Source organism: Camellia sinensis, unplaced genomic scaffold (genome assembly GCF_055761805.1).
Source record: "Camellia sinensis isolate YWXY unplaced genomic scaffold, ASM5576180v1 Unanchor12, whole genome shotgun sequence".
In the NCBI taxonomy this organism is placed as follows: domain Eukaryota; kingdom Viridiplantae; phylum Streptophyta; class Magnoliopsida; order Ericales; family Theaceae; genus Camellia; species Camellia sinensis.
In genome coordinates this window covers 2,798,614-2,817,491 of record NW_028128998.1, presented here as the reverse complement: position 1 = coordinate 2,817,491, position 18,878 = coordinate 2,798,614, and positions in this window count along the sequence as shown.

Below are 18,878 nucleotides of genomic sequence, written 5' to 3'. Positions count from 1 at the left end.
AATTATACAACGGACTCGCAGATCGGTGCTATACCATGTAGAGTAGTGGCTGAAGAAGTAGGAAACCTGCTGGAAGTAGGGGCAATTAAAGAGGTTCACTATCCCAAGTGGATCTCCAACACTGTGGTGTTGCCCAAAAAAAATGGTAAATGGTTTGCATGGACTACAAGACAGTCAACAAAGCGTGCCCAAAAGATAGTTTCCCTTTACCAAGGATAGACCAACTAGTGGACCTAATTGCAGGTCACAACCGACTTAGTGTTCTCAATGCGTATCGTGGATACCATCAGATTGCTATATATGAACTAGACCAGGAGTTCACATCCTTCACGACTCCGAGGGGGTTATATTGTTATAAGGTCATGCCCTTTGGCCTGAAGAATGTGAGGGCAACATTCCAGTGAATGGTCACCAAAATGTTTGAACCATTGTCAAGTAAAATAGTGGAAGCCTACATTGATGACATGGTGGTCAAAAGTAAGGATAAAGCAGACCATCTTAACAACCTAGCTGAGATGTTTCAAATCTTGAAGATCTACAAGTTGCGGCTAAACGCCTCTAAGAGTGCGTTTGGGGTGAGGTCAGGCAAGTTTCTTGGCTTTCTAGTGACCAACTGCGATATAGAAGCAGATCCCTCCCAAATTAAGGCTGTTCAAGAGCTCAAAAGGCCTAACACGGTCAAGGAATTGCAACACTTGACAAGCCTAGCAGCCACACTAAACAAATTTATCAGTCGATTGTCAGATAGGTATCGACCATTCTTCCAAGCGCTTAAAGCAAAATTTCAGTAGGATGAAGAGTGCGAATAAGCTCTAAAGAGCCTAAAGGAGTATCTGACCTTGCCAACACTGTTAGCAACCCTAGTGCCTGGAAAGGAACTTTTCTTGTACTTGGCGGTTTCTTAATATGTCGTTAACGCGGTGTTGGTATGTGAGAAATGAATATAACCCTTGCTCATCTTTTATGTGAGCAAGACCATGCTGGATGCCGAAATGAGATATTTGTCATTAGAAAAGCTTGTTTTAGCCCTAATGGTAGCTTCAAGAAAGCTGTTGCACTACTTCCACTCACACACTATGGTCGTGTTAATGGCGTTCCCTCTAAAAGCCTTGTTTGAAAAGACGAACTTCTCTAAAAGAACACTGAAATGGGCAGCGGAGTTTGGACAATACAACATCAAATTCCAACCTAGGATGGCGATTAAGGCCCAAGCTTTGGCAGACTTTGTGGCAAAGTTTGCCCCAGGAAGTCATTCTGTTTGTCTGGTTGACCTGACTGAGGAAGCCTAACAATGGGGGGAAAGTGCTGGAGGAATTGAGCAGCCCCTATATCAACCTGGTTAACCGTGCAACGCGCCGTTAAGCCTAACAGTGGCTACATCATCCTCAGAGGCCAACAGCATATTGCCAAAGAGAAAAGGAGCAAGCCACACAAATACAAGCACAATTTGCGATGACATACATGAAAAGGAAATAGTAAAGCAGCCGAGCAGTGAGGACCAGATCTGAACGATGGCTAAAGACTTGGAAGAAATCACCAATGTCCTAGACCCTAAAGCATCTTTAGATCCATCCACATGTTGGAAATTGTTTGTAGGAGAGATGTGGAAGCTCTTCGTAGATGGCGCATCCAACTGGTATGGGGCCGGACTTGGCATAGTCCTTATCTCGACAGACGGCTTGACCATTGAATAAGTAATCACACTTCGATTTCCAGCATCCAATAACGAAGTGGAGTACGAGACACTATTAGTCGGTCTGAAGTCAGCCCACCGGATGAAGGCCACCGAGCTAATGGTATATAGTGACTCCCAATTAGTAGTCAACCAAATATCTGGCGACTATGAAGCAAAGGATGACAGAATGGCCAAGTATCAAAAGCTAGTCAGAAACGAGATTATGAAATTCGAAGTCATGAGGATAGAACAAATTGGCCGAGAAGAGAATAGCACAGCAGATGAACTGGCTGGTTTGGCGTTGATGGCAGACACTTCTATCCCACACCCTTTGCTAATTGACTTCTTGCTAAGACCAAGCATTGAGGAACCTGAAGCGGCCGAGGTACTATGCACCAAGCTAGATCCCTCCTAGATAGACCCCATCATCACCTTCTTGAAAGATAAGATTTTGCCAGAGGACAAGAAGGAGGTGAACAAGATTCGAGCAACGTCGCAACAGTTTTGGCTTTCTCCATCCCTAGCGCTATACAAAAAATCTTTCACTGGACTATACTTGAAATGTGTCCATCCTAGCAAGGTTGAGGCATTTTTGTTCGAAATACACAAGGGCATTTGTAGAAGCCACCAAAGGGGTTGATCTTAGGCCTACCGAGCTATCTCACAAGGGTATTGGTGGCCATACATGCAGGCAAACACAAAGAAGTATGTTAAGAAATGCAAAAAAATGTCAGAAGTTAGCACATCAAATCCATCAGCTAGCTAGAGAGCTTTTACCTCTGACCAGCCCCTGGCCTTTCGCAATGTGGGCCTTAGACATAGTGGGACCACTCTCAACTACGCTAGGCTCCAGAAAGTTCTTAATCGTGGCAACAAACTACTTTACAAAATGGGTGGAGGCAGAGGCACTCACATCCATCAAGGAGAAAGACGTCAAGAGGTTTGTTTGGCAAAACATCATAACCTGGTTCAGAATTCCCAAGGCCCTGATATCAAACAATGGCACCCAATTTGATGGAAGAATCTTCAAGGGTTTTTGCGAAGAACACAAAATAGAATTTTACAACTCCACGCTAGTGTACCCCCAAGCCAATGGCTAGGTTGAAGCATCGAACAAGGTGATCTTAGATTGCTTGAAGAAGAGGTTAGAAAAAGTGAAAGGAAAGTGGGTTGAAGAACTACCCCATGTCCTGTGGGTCTACCGAATAATACCAAGACGATCAACTAGGGAAACGTCCTTTGCCTTGGCCTACAGCATGGACACAATAATCCTTTTGGAAGTCGGCCTCCCCACTATTAGAAGCGAAAATTTTGACCTAGAGCTGAATGGAGAAGTAATAGCCTTGGAGCTAGATATAGTCGAAGAACGAAAAGAAAGGGCTCTGATTCACATCGCTTCGTATCAGCAATAATTGTCCAGAAAATACAATAAGGTGGTGCATCCAAGGCAATTCAAGATTAGAGATTGGGTACTACATAAAGTAATGGGAAACACTTTGGTGCCTGGTGATGGCAAATTAGGACCCAACTGGGTGGGACCGTACAAAGTTATGGGGCTAGCAGGAAAGAGAGCTTACCACTTGGAGGACAATGATGGCCGAGCTATCCCAAGGCCATGGAACACAACCAATCTCAAAATATTTTATTTTTAGCTTTTTGTACTTGTCTTTTTACAACTCTTTGTTCGAATTTAATAAAACAAGTAGACAATTTCATTTTGAACACTTTTTCAATACTTGTACGTATTTCTATTGTTTAAAAATCTTTGCTCAACTAGCGGCAAAGTGGGTTGGCAGGTTTGACCAACCCCTTCTTAAAATCTTTGCAAGCCTGGGGGCAAAGAAGGTTGGCAAGTTTGACCAACAAGTTTTTGCACTCCTTAACCGAGATGGTCATCTCGGCCAAAGAAGGTTTGCAGGTTTGATCAACAGGTTTTTGCACTCTTTAACCGAGATGGTTATCTCAGCCAATGAAAGTTAGCAGGTGTAACCAAGTTTTTGCACTCTTTGACCGAGATGATCATCTCGGCCAGAGAACGTTGGCAGGTTTGACCAACAAGTTTTTGCACTCCTTGACCGAGATCGTTATCTCGCCAGAGAGAGTTGGCTGGTTTGACTAATAAGTTTTTGCACCCTTTGACCGAGATGGTTATCTTGGCTAGAGAGGGTTGGCATTTTTGAGCAACAATCTTTTACAGTCCTTGACCAAGATGGTTATCTCGGCCAGAGAGGATTGGCAGGTTCAGCCAACAATTTTATGCACTTTTTGACCGAGATGATTATCTCGACCAGAGAAGGTTAGCAGTTTTGACCAATTTTTGCACTACTTGACCGAGATGGTTATCTCGGCCAGAGAGGATTGGCAAGTTTGACCAACAATTTTTGGCACTCTTTGACCGAGATGATTATGTCGGCCAAAAAAGTTTGACAGGTTTGGCCAACAGTTTTTAGCATTCTTCGACCGAGATGGTTATCTAGGCTAAAGAAGGTTGGAAGGGCCATGTGTAGCCGAGCTGGTTAGCTCGCCAAAACATGCATTCAAAGTTGCAACATTTGAAAAGAAACACAAAATATATGAAAATAGTTGGAAATTTTCATTGATAAATGAAATGACTACAAAATGGGGGGCTGCTAGCCCAGTTACATTGCCGAAATAGGAAGAAAAGGAAAAAAACTACAAAGATGGAAAATATAGAAGCAAGTTTCATCACGGACAAGCAAACAGGTCGTCCAGCACAGTATCGACACCAGCACCGACTTCATCGCTCGCCAAGTCGGCTCCAGTACCATCCTCTAAGACCAAGTCAGTGATGCCTTCTTCGACAATCAGATTTGGCTCGGTTTGGCTCAATACTTCCAACCGAGCAAAAAGATCAATGGTTGGAGCAAGAGCATTGTTTGGCGCCGGGCTCTCCTTCTCCACCTCCAAGAATTTCTATTGAACGGCATTAGCATAACTCGTTATATAGCTTGGTATGAAATGTGGAGTAGGATTCTAGAAAACGTCAGAGTTAGGCACCTGATCGAGCTTCTCTGCCGCGGCTTTCTAACCACTTAAAGAAGATATCTTTGGTGACTTCGCATTGTTGAACGTAGGTTTCCTCACTCTCTTTGAAACTACAGTCCTTATCATCCTCCATCTTCTTCTGCATCGACGCTATTTCGGCATCTTTCTTCTCCTTCAGCTTGGCAAGCTCACGAAGATAGCGGTCTTTCTTTTCGGCCAAGGATTTTTGCTTGGCTACCACAGCCTCATTGAGTAGCTCGGCCAATTGATCTCAATTAGTGGATAGCTCGGCCAGTTTGGCGTTTACCCCCTTAAGCTCAGCATCCTTAGCCTCACTTTTGGCAATAGCCGCCCACGCTGTCTTCCTCAATTCAAGCGCACATCGGTGAGCAGCGTGGTTTTTCTGCACGGCCTATAATTCGGCCAAACAAGAAAAGAGTTAGACTGAGCCAAAAGTTGAAAATAAACAAAAAAGAAAACGCAAAACCCAAGCTTACTAACACCATAGGCTTGGTAGTTGACCGAATAGCTCTTAGCTCGGTCAGCTGTTCGTACCGGTCCATGTCGGCAGGCAGGTAGGAGGCCCTCTTGCCTAGATTAAAGGCTAGGTCGCTGTCCTTCTCAGTGCATACCGAATCAACCGTGGTCACAGCACAGCCTTTAAATGTCATAGCCGACGCCCAATACAGGGGAGAGGAAATGTCAAAACCACCAGAGTAGCGGCTTTTGGATGATAGTGAAGTTACAGGCAGATCGGCCTCTGGCTGCTCGGTCTCCTCTTCATCCATTAGTCACTGCTGCTCGATGGGTGAAATGCAGGCACGTTTGGTGGGCCAAGATGATGACGCCCTCGCTTTTAAGAGGGCAATGGCAGTTTCGCGCGCTGCTCGGAGGGAGGATGCTCAGTCTGGAACTCGCCGGTGGCTTGCTTGGTGATTAGCGCTCAGACAACTCTCCTCTTAGCCATTTCTTGTTCTTCAGTGAGAGGGACGAGGTTGATTTCAGGGAGAGTTGGGTCAGGCTCAGGTGAGGACTCCAAGAGGAAGTCGGTCACCTTGCTCTTTCGCTTACCGCTATACCGGTAAGTCGGTTGGAAATTCAGGAGCTTGGTCTAGTCTTTATGCCGGTATCATAGTGCGGCACGGAGTCTTGATTGGTGTAGGGGTAGTTCTCCTTGAGTAAATTCAGATCTGTAAAGAAAACAAGGGTTAGCATGGTATAGCCCGATTTTTGGGCTTCGTGATCTTCAAAGTTTCCAGAGACCTAGAGAAAGTCGTCATCATGCAAGTCTTTGTCTGGCGTTCTCTTGATGAGTTTCTCTCGACCTCTCTTTATTTTGAGATAGTATACCCATCCGTCGTCATTTTGATTGAGCGAATATTGGTGGAAGATCTTGGCTAATCTGAGGTTGAAACCGAGACAGTGATTTAGCTCGATGATCCCATTTACTATCATTTAGGTGTTAGTAGACAATTGAGTTGGGTAGAGCTTGGTTTGCCATAAGAATTCACAGATGAGAGACTAGACAGAAAACTATAGTCTGCCTTCTACAATGGACAGCACGGTGAAAGGGACGAAGCCAGGCTTGCCCCAAGGAATGGTGTCTAGCTCAGCTAGAGAGAGGTGTACATCATCAGGAATGTTGTAGTCCTTTTAGAACTCGGCTATGGCACCTGGTGAGCTAACCATGAAGCGGTACTTGCCCATGGTCTTAAATTAAAAAAGATAATAAGTTTTCTCAACTGGCTGGCTCGACTTCGATTGGGTATCTCGATTGAGCAGCACTGCCAAGTGCTGAAGTGAGGGTGTGCTTGGCCAACCTAGCCAAGTCTGCAAAGTGACAAATAAAAGGTGTTATGCCTAAGTGCTGACTGAGCTAAGACAACAGTGTAAACTAATCGTTTGATATTTTGCTTGGCCTGAAGTGTGTACACACGGTGCTTGGCTCGGTCTTCAGGTAACGGTCATAGTTCAGCCCAACAGTAAAGCAAGGTGTTAGCTCCGCTAAGGAAAGGCCGACTAATTAGCTCAATTGTGACCACAGGCAAGGTTTTAGCCCAATCAAGATCATGTGTGGGGCTTCTAGCTCAATTATGACTAGGTCAAGGTTTTAGCCCAGTCAAGATCATGTGTGGGGCTTTTAGCCCGATCAAGATCGTTTATGGTTTTTCTAGCTCTGTTGTAATCATTTAAAGTGTGTGCAAACAAGATTTTAGTTCAGTCGCTTTGCGATTTCGGATTGAAATCACTGTTTATGACTGGTTCTTGTTCCAGTCAAGAAGATTTGTTTTCGAACATGGAATTTTAAGGGTTTTTTTACAGAGGTTATAATCTCAAGATCATTTTATGATAGGTTAACATGCTAAAACATTGTTTTTGAGCCTAGATGGTGGATTAACAGCACTAAAACATCAATAATGCGGAGAACGCCATGAATATTCATGGAAAAAGTGAGTTGGTTTGAGAAACTTACATGTTCAAGGGCTGAATCGAGTTCCAGACTGCAGAAATGATTCTCTGGGCAACTGCGAGTTGAATAGTGCAAATGTTTGAGGCATTGACGGGAGAATCGAGAAGAAGCATGAGTTCTAGGGTTTGCAGTGGAAGAAGTTGAACAGTAAAGGGTTTTGAGCGTATATCAGGGCTATATATATGAAGAAGGCATAAAGGTGGGACTGTTCAAATATTTGGGGTAGTGTGTGATAATTGTAGTAGAGTTACGGGCATAGTAGGACCTCGCCATGTGTCACAAACATACCAAGCATAACAGATGTGTCAGAATAGTGGCAGAACGGGTGATACAGTTGACAAGACTTCTTAAAATCGAGCGAGTTCTGTGACCAAGTAACTATTTTAGTTCAGCTGATGTGAGCATTCATGGCTCGACCTGAGAGAAGTAATCTCAATCATGCTTTCTAGATGGAATTAAAGGGCAATTGAGAAGATAATTTGTATGAACAAATTGGATCAATCTAATTGGGCCGCGCTAATTAGGTTGAACTAGTTGGGTCAAGCACTGGGCCGAGGTAAGATCTTGGTTAGCTAGGTTGGGCACTGAATGGAATTGGACCTGGCTAATTATGTGCAGGTCATATACAGAAATCCGAGAGGGCTTCGGTGAGGAAGGGCGAGCTCGATTTAGTTTGGCAGGTTGTCATTGGGCTGAGTGTACAGTTCAGCTAGAGAAAATGAGCGAACTGAGGTGGCCTTAAGAAATGAAGCCAAGCTAGCCCTAGTTCGGTAAAGTGCTATTCTTTGGTCAAGATTAGCACAGCTCGGCTAGAAGCAGAACAAAGTAGGGTAGCTCGGTTGAGCGCAGTAATAGCCGAGCAAAGAGTTGCGCCATCTCGCTTGGCTTGCAGTGAGGTGGGTGTTCCAAGGATAGGCCTTATCCTTGAAGAATATGATTTCTAAGAGGACTCTGCAGTGGAGAGTTAGAGTCCTACTAGGATTCTGCCACGCAGAATCTATAAAAGCTCATGACAGCACCTATATCCAGGTATTGCAATTCTCACTTGTGAATACACAGAGCTTTGTGTCTCTTGTCAACTTGCTGACTTAAGCATCGGAGGGGTTTTCGGCACACACCCGCCGGCTAGCTTACGATTGTGTTTTCAGATGATAAGACGACAACGTTTGGAGGAGTGCAAACTTGATCAACAGGATTATACAAGAAGAATTATTTTGTGCTCGTACATATATAACAAGAAAAGACAACAATATGTACCAAACCAACAATATATATGTTGAATTCGAGTCAAGGGTAACTTTGTGGACAGTAGCTCATGCTTTACAATATTTTCTTTGCCATCATGCTTCAGCCTCGAATTATACATCTTGAGCCATGGAAGAAACATGAAAATTGGGGTTTTAAGTTGCAGAGATAGACTAAGACTAAGAGAGATGACTTTGGGTTGTCAATGGTGGTGGGGTTGATGAGCGTTGGATTGGTTAGACCATAGTTCTAAATCGCGATATCGATATTGGTAGTATCGACCAGTACATATCGAGAGTTGGTTGTTGTGGCCGTGAAATTTTAAAAATCATTAGCAATCCCTCTAAAACTTAATTTTATGCCTTTTTTTGTTTTTCTTGGCGGGGGGACTCTTTTAGCCTTAATTTGTCACATTTTAATCAAAATTTTGATATATAGGAGAACTTTTGACTCATTTTCAACTAAATGATATGTATATATTTTAGTCTCAAGCTTTTTTTGGCATATATTAAACTTTTAATAAAAAAAATTGATGTAGAAATATTTTAAAAATTGATATGTTAAACTTTTAAAAATTGATGTAGGTGTACAAACAAATAAATACGAAAAAAAAAACTCTAAACATTTACAATCTACAAATCCACCATATACATACGCACCTTCATGTACCTCACTCTTCTTATCCATTTCAATCTCTCATACCATAATATAACCACAAAGATTCCTATCCTCTCTCTCTCTCTCTCTCTCTCTCTCTCTCTCTCTCTTTAAAAAATGGTTGACGCTGACCGGAAGTTGTAGAACAATGGCTTTTCTGGCCAAACCCAGAAAAATATTTTAGCTTTAGATCGACACTAAAACAAGACCAAAAAAAAAAAAAGAAATACGAAGTAGAAATAGAGCATAGCAAAACCCACAACAACTCACCAAAAACGGACGACAACAACAACAAAACAGGTTCTCTGCTCCAATTTCATCCATACTGGTGATTGCAAATCTGTATCGGACTGTATCGCCCCATGTATCAGATTCAGACCGCTACGAACTGGGACTCGAATGCTACGACTGTGAATTTCATTCTCACCGGTATACCAGTCCATATCCAAATTGGCACTCTGATTTTCCGGTACGAATAGGTCGGTATGGTACATATCGGCTGATATTTAGATCTATGGGTTAGACTAGGGATAAAAGTGAGAGATAGCATATATTGCATTTTTTATTTGACTTGTCCAAAGATTGATATTTTCTTTCTTTTATTATACTTTTAGTCTTTAGTTTTATTTTTTTATTTTTTTGCCTTTTATTTTTGAGGTTGAAATGGGCATTTTAAATTAATAGTATGATAAGGTCAGCAAAACCAGTCAGAGTTAGTGATGGACAATTAGTGACAGAGAGTTAACAGAAGGGGCGATGTGTTACCAACAAACAAACCAGAAGGGATGTCATTGTTATTTCAGAAATCTCAGAGGAGGTATCTATAATTTCGTTAAACCTCATGGAGCTCTATGTAATTTACCCAATTAATTTTTATTTTATTTTATTTATTTATTTATTTTTACGATTTCTATGGTCCACTGCACTTGCACAGACATAACATTTAACTTTTTTATCATTATTTTCTCTTGAGTTTTCCCAACCACATTATAAAAATCATTACTATGCTATTTTTGTATCCACACTTATTCAAACTATGCTATGTTTGTAAACGTAAAATAGTAATTTATGAAATTGCGTGATTTTGCCATAGCGGCCCAAGGTTATTAGATATTTTAAATTAAATATCAAATTGAGACTTTATATAAATAAATTTTTTTAAAAATTGAGGTCGTCAGCACTAAGAATTTTAAATCTTTTTTTTTTTTCCTTTTTAGGCCTTAGGCAGCCATCTATCTTGCTTAATGGTCAATCTGCCTTGAATTTTGTGATTTCAAAAAGATGCATGATTTAAGATTTCACTCATTGTTGACACTTGCTAACTTAAAAATTGGGCCTCTTTTGGGAAGTGTAAAAAAAAAATAAAAATAAAAAATAAACTAGTTTATTGACTTATTAGTTTCTTTGACTCATAGTACCTCTCTATTTTTTGTACGTTTTTTCATAATAAGCAAAAAAAAATTAACTATTTTAGCACTTTCCAAAACAACCCTGAGACCTCGTTTGGAAACAAGTTATTTCAGTAATTTTTCAGCCTTTTACGAAACGATGTGTAGAAAAATAGAGAGAGTGATGTGACAGCTTATAATGATTTTTTGACTTTTTAATTAAAATATGTGGTAGCGTTTGGTAGAATTTTAGAATTATAATTTAATAATATATGTTTGGTTATGAGTTTTGAAAAGACTTTTGAATTGAGTTTTAGGGGGAGTTTTGAGTTTTTGAAATTAAAAAAATTATTGATTCAAAAACTTACAACTCATAACCAAACACACAATTCAAAATTCTATTCAAAACTCATAAAAAAGTTTAAAAAAAAGTTCAAAAATATTTTTTATTTAAAATATAAAAAAATAGCAAGTGTCAATTGCCCTAAAAAAAATCTGAAAAATAATTTTTATTTAAAATATAAAAAAATAACAGGTGCCATGTTCTTCAAAAATAACAATTTATCCCTTAAAAAGATAGACAAGTATATTTTTTAGACTTTTAAAAAAATTATATATATATATATATATATATAATGATATATAAGTAAGATGATTAATTGATAATTAGAGAACATATGAGAGAGAGTTGCTTATGTATTCTAAGGCAATGTCACATAATTACGTTTAAAAAATGAGTCTAATTTTTTAATTTAAGTAACATTACATATATTTTTATGAATTTGGATTATTCATTTATGCAGGATGAATGTGAATAATTAATAATATTTAGTGGATTTCTTTATTCAAAACTTTGTGTTTAAGTAGGGGTTTAAGTAAAGTTAAACCTGTTTTTTCAATCTCTAAAGCAAGCGATTTTAGTTTCGACCAAATTTTATTTGGTTTAATTTCTTCTTTCATCTTTTAATTTTTTCACAAATTTAAAATCTACATTCAACTTGCATATTTTCAAAGCTGTCAAATATATCTCCTCCTCCCTATTCTCTCATGTTTTGCCTATACCAAATTAACCCTTCCTCCCTATTCTCTCACACACGAGGCAAGTTGTTGGGATATGCCATAGTACTTTCAGGTGAGAGTTAAGTTGGGCCTCTTACAAATTTTATTCTCAAAATTGATACATGGATTTGTTGGCAAGGCAAACTTTGGGAAACAGATTGATCAATGGCATTGTTGTTGTTGGCATTGTACAAAATCACACACAAATTGAAAAGTTAAAAATGATGCAACAAACCTTTCACAAAATTAGTCCCAAAGAGAAACAATAGGATGCAAAACCTTTCTTTTATTATAATTTTATTATAAAGAAAAGAGCTTAACTTGGATAAGTTAACACATTCCATTGTGATACAATGAGGGCAAGGCAGGGCTAGGATAATATTAGTGACGTTGCATAGTACAATACATTTGTGGTATTTGCTCAGAGGGCAAGTGTGCCTGCTTTTACAATTGTGGTAATATTAGTGACGTAGCATTACCACAATTGTAAAAGCAGGCACACTTGCCCTCTGAGCAAATATCACGAATGTATTGTACTATGCCCGGCTTACCATGCTCCTTCAGACACTCTGCTTGCAGGCAACATCCGTGCATGGCAATGCAACCGGCACCACCACGAAACATATCTTTGCTGCCATTGCTTGCTTCTTCTTCTCCTGCTGCATCCCTACATTCCATCATTCAATCACCACCCACACCCACATTCATGTTCATACACACACACATATATATATATATATATATAACAACACAAAAACCATAACTTTAGCATTGCCCAAGTTCAATTTTTTGTTGAATGGGTTTAATTGCACTTTTCATTTCTATAGTTTGAACACTTTGGTCCCCAAATTGGAGTTAAAATTAATAATTTTTGAACATTTGTCAATTTTTTAAAGTGTACACAAATAAGATTAACAAATTTTTTAATGAAATGACTAAATTGAAACTAGTCTAAAAATGTAGGAATCAAATTATTCAAATTGAAACTATAAGGATTAAAGTAAAATTTGAGGCAAATTTTAAGGGTAAAAAGTGTAATTAACCCTATATAAAAATAATGCACTAATACTATGTACCTGGAATTTGTATTTGAATTTTACTCAAAAAATATGAATTGTATTCAGATCTATGCATGGATTCTATAATATAGTAATTGAATCTCAACCACAATTTTTCATTCTAGGCAAAATTTTTGAATTATGATAATTTTATTTTTTTTTGTCCTAATTTGTTTAATCTATTTTTTTTTAATAAGTTGTAATGATAAAACTCACCAAAGCAACTAAGATACACTACATCAAGAATCCAATGTAAAGAATTTTTGAAATTTGTTTGTGAAAAAAGTTTTCTATATCAGTGAAAGATAAATGAAGATATGACACTAAAATATTAAAATACCATACCACTAGTAATGAAGAGAGCAAACACCACAACAACAGCAATGGAGAGGGTCTTCATGGTTGTTTTCCAATAGATGCAAACACAACTCAGGTTTTTCTTTTTTCTTTCTTTTCTTTTTGTTGTTGTTGTTGTTGTTGTTGTTGTTGTTGTTGTTGCAATATATGTTTGTAACTAAGCAAAATAGATTTTATAGGACTTTGGGGAAGACAAGTGTACCATGTTTATTAAGATATATACTGCTTATTGTAGCAAACATAGATTATACTGATGCCCTCTCTTGATTTTTTTTCCCATATAAGCACAATAAACAATGTTAATAGGACTGCTTTTACAAAGTCAAAATGCATTTATTCTCATAAAATCATTCCAAAATTACCATAAAAATGAAAACAAAAATACAGGTGCCAATCAAAAATACAGGTAGAACCATGTTTTTATGTATAGTGATAAGAAAATTAGGTAATAAATCTTTTTATATATAGCATTTCCTTTTTTGTTTTGTTCTCATTTTTTAGTCCAAAATTTTTTTTATTATTAGACAAATTTTTGGACTAAAAAATGAGAACAAAACAAAAAAGGAAATGCTATATATAAAAAGATTTATTACCTAATTTTCTTATCACTATACATAAAAACATGGTTCTACCTGTATTTTTGATTGGCACCTGTATTTTTGTTTTCATTTTTATGGTAATTTTGGAATGATTTTATGAGAATAAATGCATTTTGACTTTGTAAAAGCAGTCCTATTAACATTGTTTATTGTGCTTATATGGGAAAAAAAATCAAGAGAGGGCATCAGTATAATCTATGTTTGCTACAATAAGCAGTATATATCTTAATAAACATGGTACACTTGTCTTCCCCAAAGTCCTATAAAATCTATTTTGCTTAGTTACAAACATATATTGCAACAACAACAACAACAACAACAACAACAACAACAAAAAGAAAAGAAAGAAAAAAGAAAAACCTGAGTTGTGTTTGCATCTATTGGAAAACAACCATGAAGACCCTCTCCATTGCTGTTGTTGTGGTGTTTGCTCTCTTCATTACTAGTGGTATGGTATTTTAATATTTTAGTGTCATATCTTCATTTATCTTTCACTGATATAGAAAACTTTTTTCACAAACAAATTTCAAAAATTCTTTACATTGGATTCTTGATGTAGTGTATCTTAGTTGCTTTGGTGAGTTTTATCATTACAACTTATTAAAAAAAAATAGCTTAAACAAATTAGGACAAAAAAAAAAAATTATCATAATTCAAAAATTTTGCCTAGAATGAAAAATTGTGGTTGAGATTCAATTACTATATTATAGAATCCATGCATAGATCTGAATACAATTCATATTTTTTGAGTAAAATTCAAATACAAATTCCAGGTACATGGTATTAGTGCATTATTTTTATATAGGGTTAATTACACTTTTTACCCTTAAAATTTGCCTCAAATTTTACTTTAATCCTTATAGTTTCAATTTGAATAATTTGATTCCTACATTTTTAGACTAGTTTCAATTTAGTCATTTCATTAAAAAATTTGTTAATCTTATTTGTGTACACTTTAAAAAATTGACAAATGTTCAAAAATTAAAAATACAGGTAGAACCATGTTTTTATGTATAGTGATAAGAAAATTAGGTAATAAATCTTTTTATATATAGCATTTCCTTTTTTGTTTTGTTCTCATTTTTTAGTCCAAAAATTTGTCTAATAATAAAAAAATTATCATAAATGGTTGCAATTTCTAATTTTTTACGAATGAATAATTGAATTAGCATATAGAACCACCCCAAATTGGAATCTTCCAAAAGTCTTTCTTATAACTAACTTACCATAACCAGAACAATTAATTCTTTATTACCTTAAACCAAAATTTTACCATATACAATTTGGTAAATTGAATAATTCCGACAATTTCTTTACTTTTTCAATAGTTTTTTCAATAAAAAATTAAATTGACACTTAATTATAAATCACTCTCCACATACCTATATTCTACTTAATTCAAATTACTTTATTATGTTCCAATAAGTCTTGTCGGTGACATAGTTACTAAAATATCCCTAATAATAATATTCATATAAAAGTCTGAATATTCTGTGATGTGAACATTCACATTATAAAATATGAATATTCACATCACCAAGTTGTTAACCATGCAAAAAATATTTCTTACGATAAAACTATCCATAAAATATCTTAAATATGATAATTAAGATTTAGTGGAACAAATGTCCAAATAATAAGACTTATTTAAACACAATAATATGTTATAGACTAATTGTGATACAAGCATTTGAAAATGATTTCTTAATAAATCTCTCAAAATTAAACCCATATAGGCCTTGTTTGGGAAGTTAGCTAGCTGGTTATTTTAGCCTGACTAAAAAAGTTGTGTTTGGAAAGTTGATTTTTTTTTTTCCCAGTTGATTTGATAGTTGTGAGAGAAAAAATAAAATGATTATGCACTCGTTTAGTTACAAAAAGACGAAATAGGCTAAAGCCAACAAGACAAAATGTCACATTCAAACTATAATCATTTTATTTTTTTCTTACAAAAGTCAAAAACAGCAAAAAGTCTATCCCAAACGAGGCTTTTTAACCTCAGCCTAAAATAGTCAAAAATTTAAAAGTCAATCCACATTCCAAACGAACCCTATTTGTTGGATGTAACATTTTATCTTATTAACTATTAGGGTGTTCAGCGGATATTTCGATCCGACCGAACCGAACCTATCCGCCGCATTTTGGACAGATGCGTGATGACGAGCAAACGGTTGTGGATAGATTTTTCCAATCGACCTAGTTTTGGATGAATGATGGATTTGAGGTTCCTTTGGCCGCAACCGAATCGTCAAATCGCGAGCACCCCTAATAATTTGTAAGCCTTTGTGTTTTCAATTTGTTTAGATATTTTGTTTGTATTTTCAATTGAAAAATAATTTAGATATTTTGTTGTGTTTTCAATTTATTTTCAATTTGAAAATCTTTTTATCAAATGACAAGTGTTGATATTTGGTGTTTTTGTGTGAAAAATATAATACTTAATTTTGTCATTTAAAAAAAAATCAAATTAAATAGTTTTTGAATTTAAAAAAAAAAAAACTAATGGAATAGTTTTGATAATGCATGGTTTTCTTATTTGTATTTATTATTGATATTTGACAATTTACTTGATAATCTTTTGGTTATGTTTTAAAAAAAAAATGTTGACAAGTTATTATATTTTGTTTAAAATTTGTAAAAGTTTAAACCGTTAAACCAATTCGTATCTATCTGTCAATCCACTCAATCTGTATCCACCAATTCGGCGGACGGATGCAGATTGATTTTTGGATTATTTTTTTCAATTCGCCAATCCGGCAGAGGATGGCGGAATGGAGATTCCCCAACCACAAACCAGATCACAAACGCTCCTATTAATTATTTTAATCTATTTTTATTTTTTAATAAATTATTTTAACCCAACTCTCACCCAAAAATATTTGCTTCGTCTCTTCTTCTCCACTATATTTTTGTGCAATTATTCTTTTTACTACCTTTTTAATTTCTAATTTTATTCCACTAACCCAAAAACTGAGAAATGAAAAAAAAAAATAATCTTAATTTAATAATGAATGTTGAACGCTGTAATAACTAGGTAGCCATTTATAATTTTAAAACATTGCCTAATTTGTTAATGCAATTAAGGTGGAATGCATTAGGGCATATATTTTTTTTCCCATAAAATTTGAGCAAAAACTCATTTTGATATCAAATGTTCCAATAGAAAGTTTTAAAGCTTCATCAAACCACCGGTCAATTGACCAGTGTAATTTTCTTATAAATTTTTGTGTTAAAGTGGTCATCTAAGGGATATTTGATAGTGAAAATCCAACAACAATAGACAATAAATTGATAAAATGCACAGTCGTTCTCAATTTGATGAAAGATTTGAAAAATCCTAAATTTAATGAACCGTTGAAGGATCAAAAAAATAATTTTTTCATCAAATTTAAATTTAATAGACCATTACAGATGATCTTAGTAATTGCTATCAAGCACAATTGACTAGAAGTTTAATCACTTACTACTTAAAATGACTGGAAATGTGAAAAATGACTTATAATATTTAGTATTTTTAAACCTTACACCAGTATAACGCAAACTAGGTCAAATACCCCTAGTTTAGCACTAGAAATTCAGTAATAACCATTTCAATACTTAATAATTTCACTTTCTCAAATAAACCCCTTTTTTTAAGTATGATAAATAAAAATAAAACCTATTCAAACATAGATTGAATCTGGTGGTGCATTTCCAAATGCGGTCACAATGCTTGATCTATTTTGGATAAAAACCATCTAACAAGTAGAAATTCACTAGGAAAAAAAAAAAACCTGTAAAATTTTTTTTTTTCTTTTTTCTTTTTAGGCCTTAGGCAGCAATCTATCTTGCTTAATGGTCAATCTGCCTTGAATTTTGTGATTTCAAAAAGACGCATGATTTAAGATTTCATTCATTGTTGACACTTCGCTAAGTTAAAAATTGGGCTTCTTTTGGGAAGTGTAAATAATAATAATAATAATAATAATAATAATAATAATAAAACTAGTTTATTGACTTATTAGTTTCTTTGACACATAGTATCTCTCTATTTTTTGTACGTCTTTTCATAATAAGAAAAAAAAAAAAAAAAAAAAACTGTTTTAGCACTTTCCAAAACAACCTTGAGACCTCGTTTGGAAACAAGTTATTTTAGTAATTTTTTAGCTTTTTGCGAAACGATATGTGTAGAAAAAAAAAAAGAGAATGATGTGACAACTTATAGTGACTTTTTGACTTTTTAATTAAAATATATGGTAGCGTTTGGTAGAATTTTAGAATTATAATTTGATAATAGAGTTGCATTTCGAGTTTGTGAGCTTTGGAATTATGATTTAAGTATGAAAAATTTGTTTGGTTATGAGTTTTGAAAAGAGTTTTGAATAGAGTTTTAGAAGGAGTTTTGAGTTTTTGAAATTAAAAAAAGTTATTTATTCAAAAATTTACAACTCATAACCAAACACACAATCCAAAGTTTTATTCAAAACTCATAAAAAAGTTTTAAAAAATTTGAAAATATTTTTTATTTAAAATATAAAAAAAATAATAGGTGTCAATTGCCCTCAAAAAAATCCAAAAAATAATTTTTATTTAAAATATAAAAAAATAACAAGTGCCAATTGTTAACATAAATTTCAGAACATGAAACTTCATGTTTCGGATCATCTACCATGTATATCATCAAGAAAACAAGACTAAAACGACATACCTGAATCCATCGATGAACGGTTAAACGGAAGCGTCTGATTGTCAATAAAACCTTTGATATTGACTTTGTTAAAGCCTTCTAATCCTTTCCCTTATGTGCCTTATGTTTCTCCTTGAGAGGATTTAGAAAACAAAACAGTATTCTTGTTTTTTCACTCTTGGGAAGGAATAGGGACCATAACCTTTTAAAGGTTGTAATTGGTTTTCATAACTGAAAGGTAATGAAAACCAATAAATTAACCATTATTGGTTTCATAACTGAAAGGTAATAAAAACCAATAAATTAACCATTATTAGTTTCATAACTGAAAGGTAATAAAAAACTAATAAATTAACCATTATTATTATTGGTTTTAAAACTGAAAGGTAATGAAAACCAACTTTAACCAATATGTTTTAATTTCTATTTCTGCCCCTCATAGAAATAGAAATTATACAACTAGTATCTACACATTAGGTCCATAACACATATACCCTTAAGCCTATTAACTAAATTGAATCACTTAAATTGTAGGCTTCTTATAAATGATAACACCACATTTAATTATGTGGTCCCATTGAGACATTATCTAACAATCTCCCACTGGACCACATATGTATCCTGAAAAATGTGCTTAACTTTAGTGAGCTCAGAAATTTGTTATCATAACTTGAGGGTATCCAAACAATCTTGTCCAT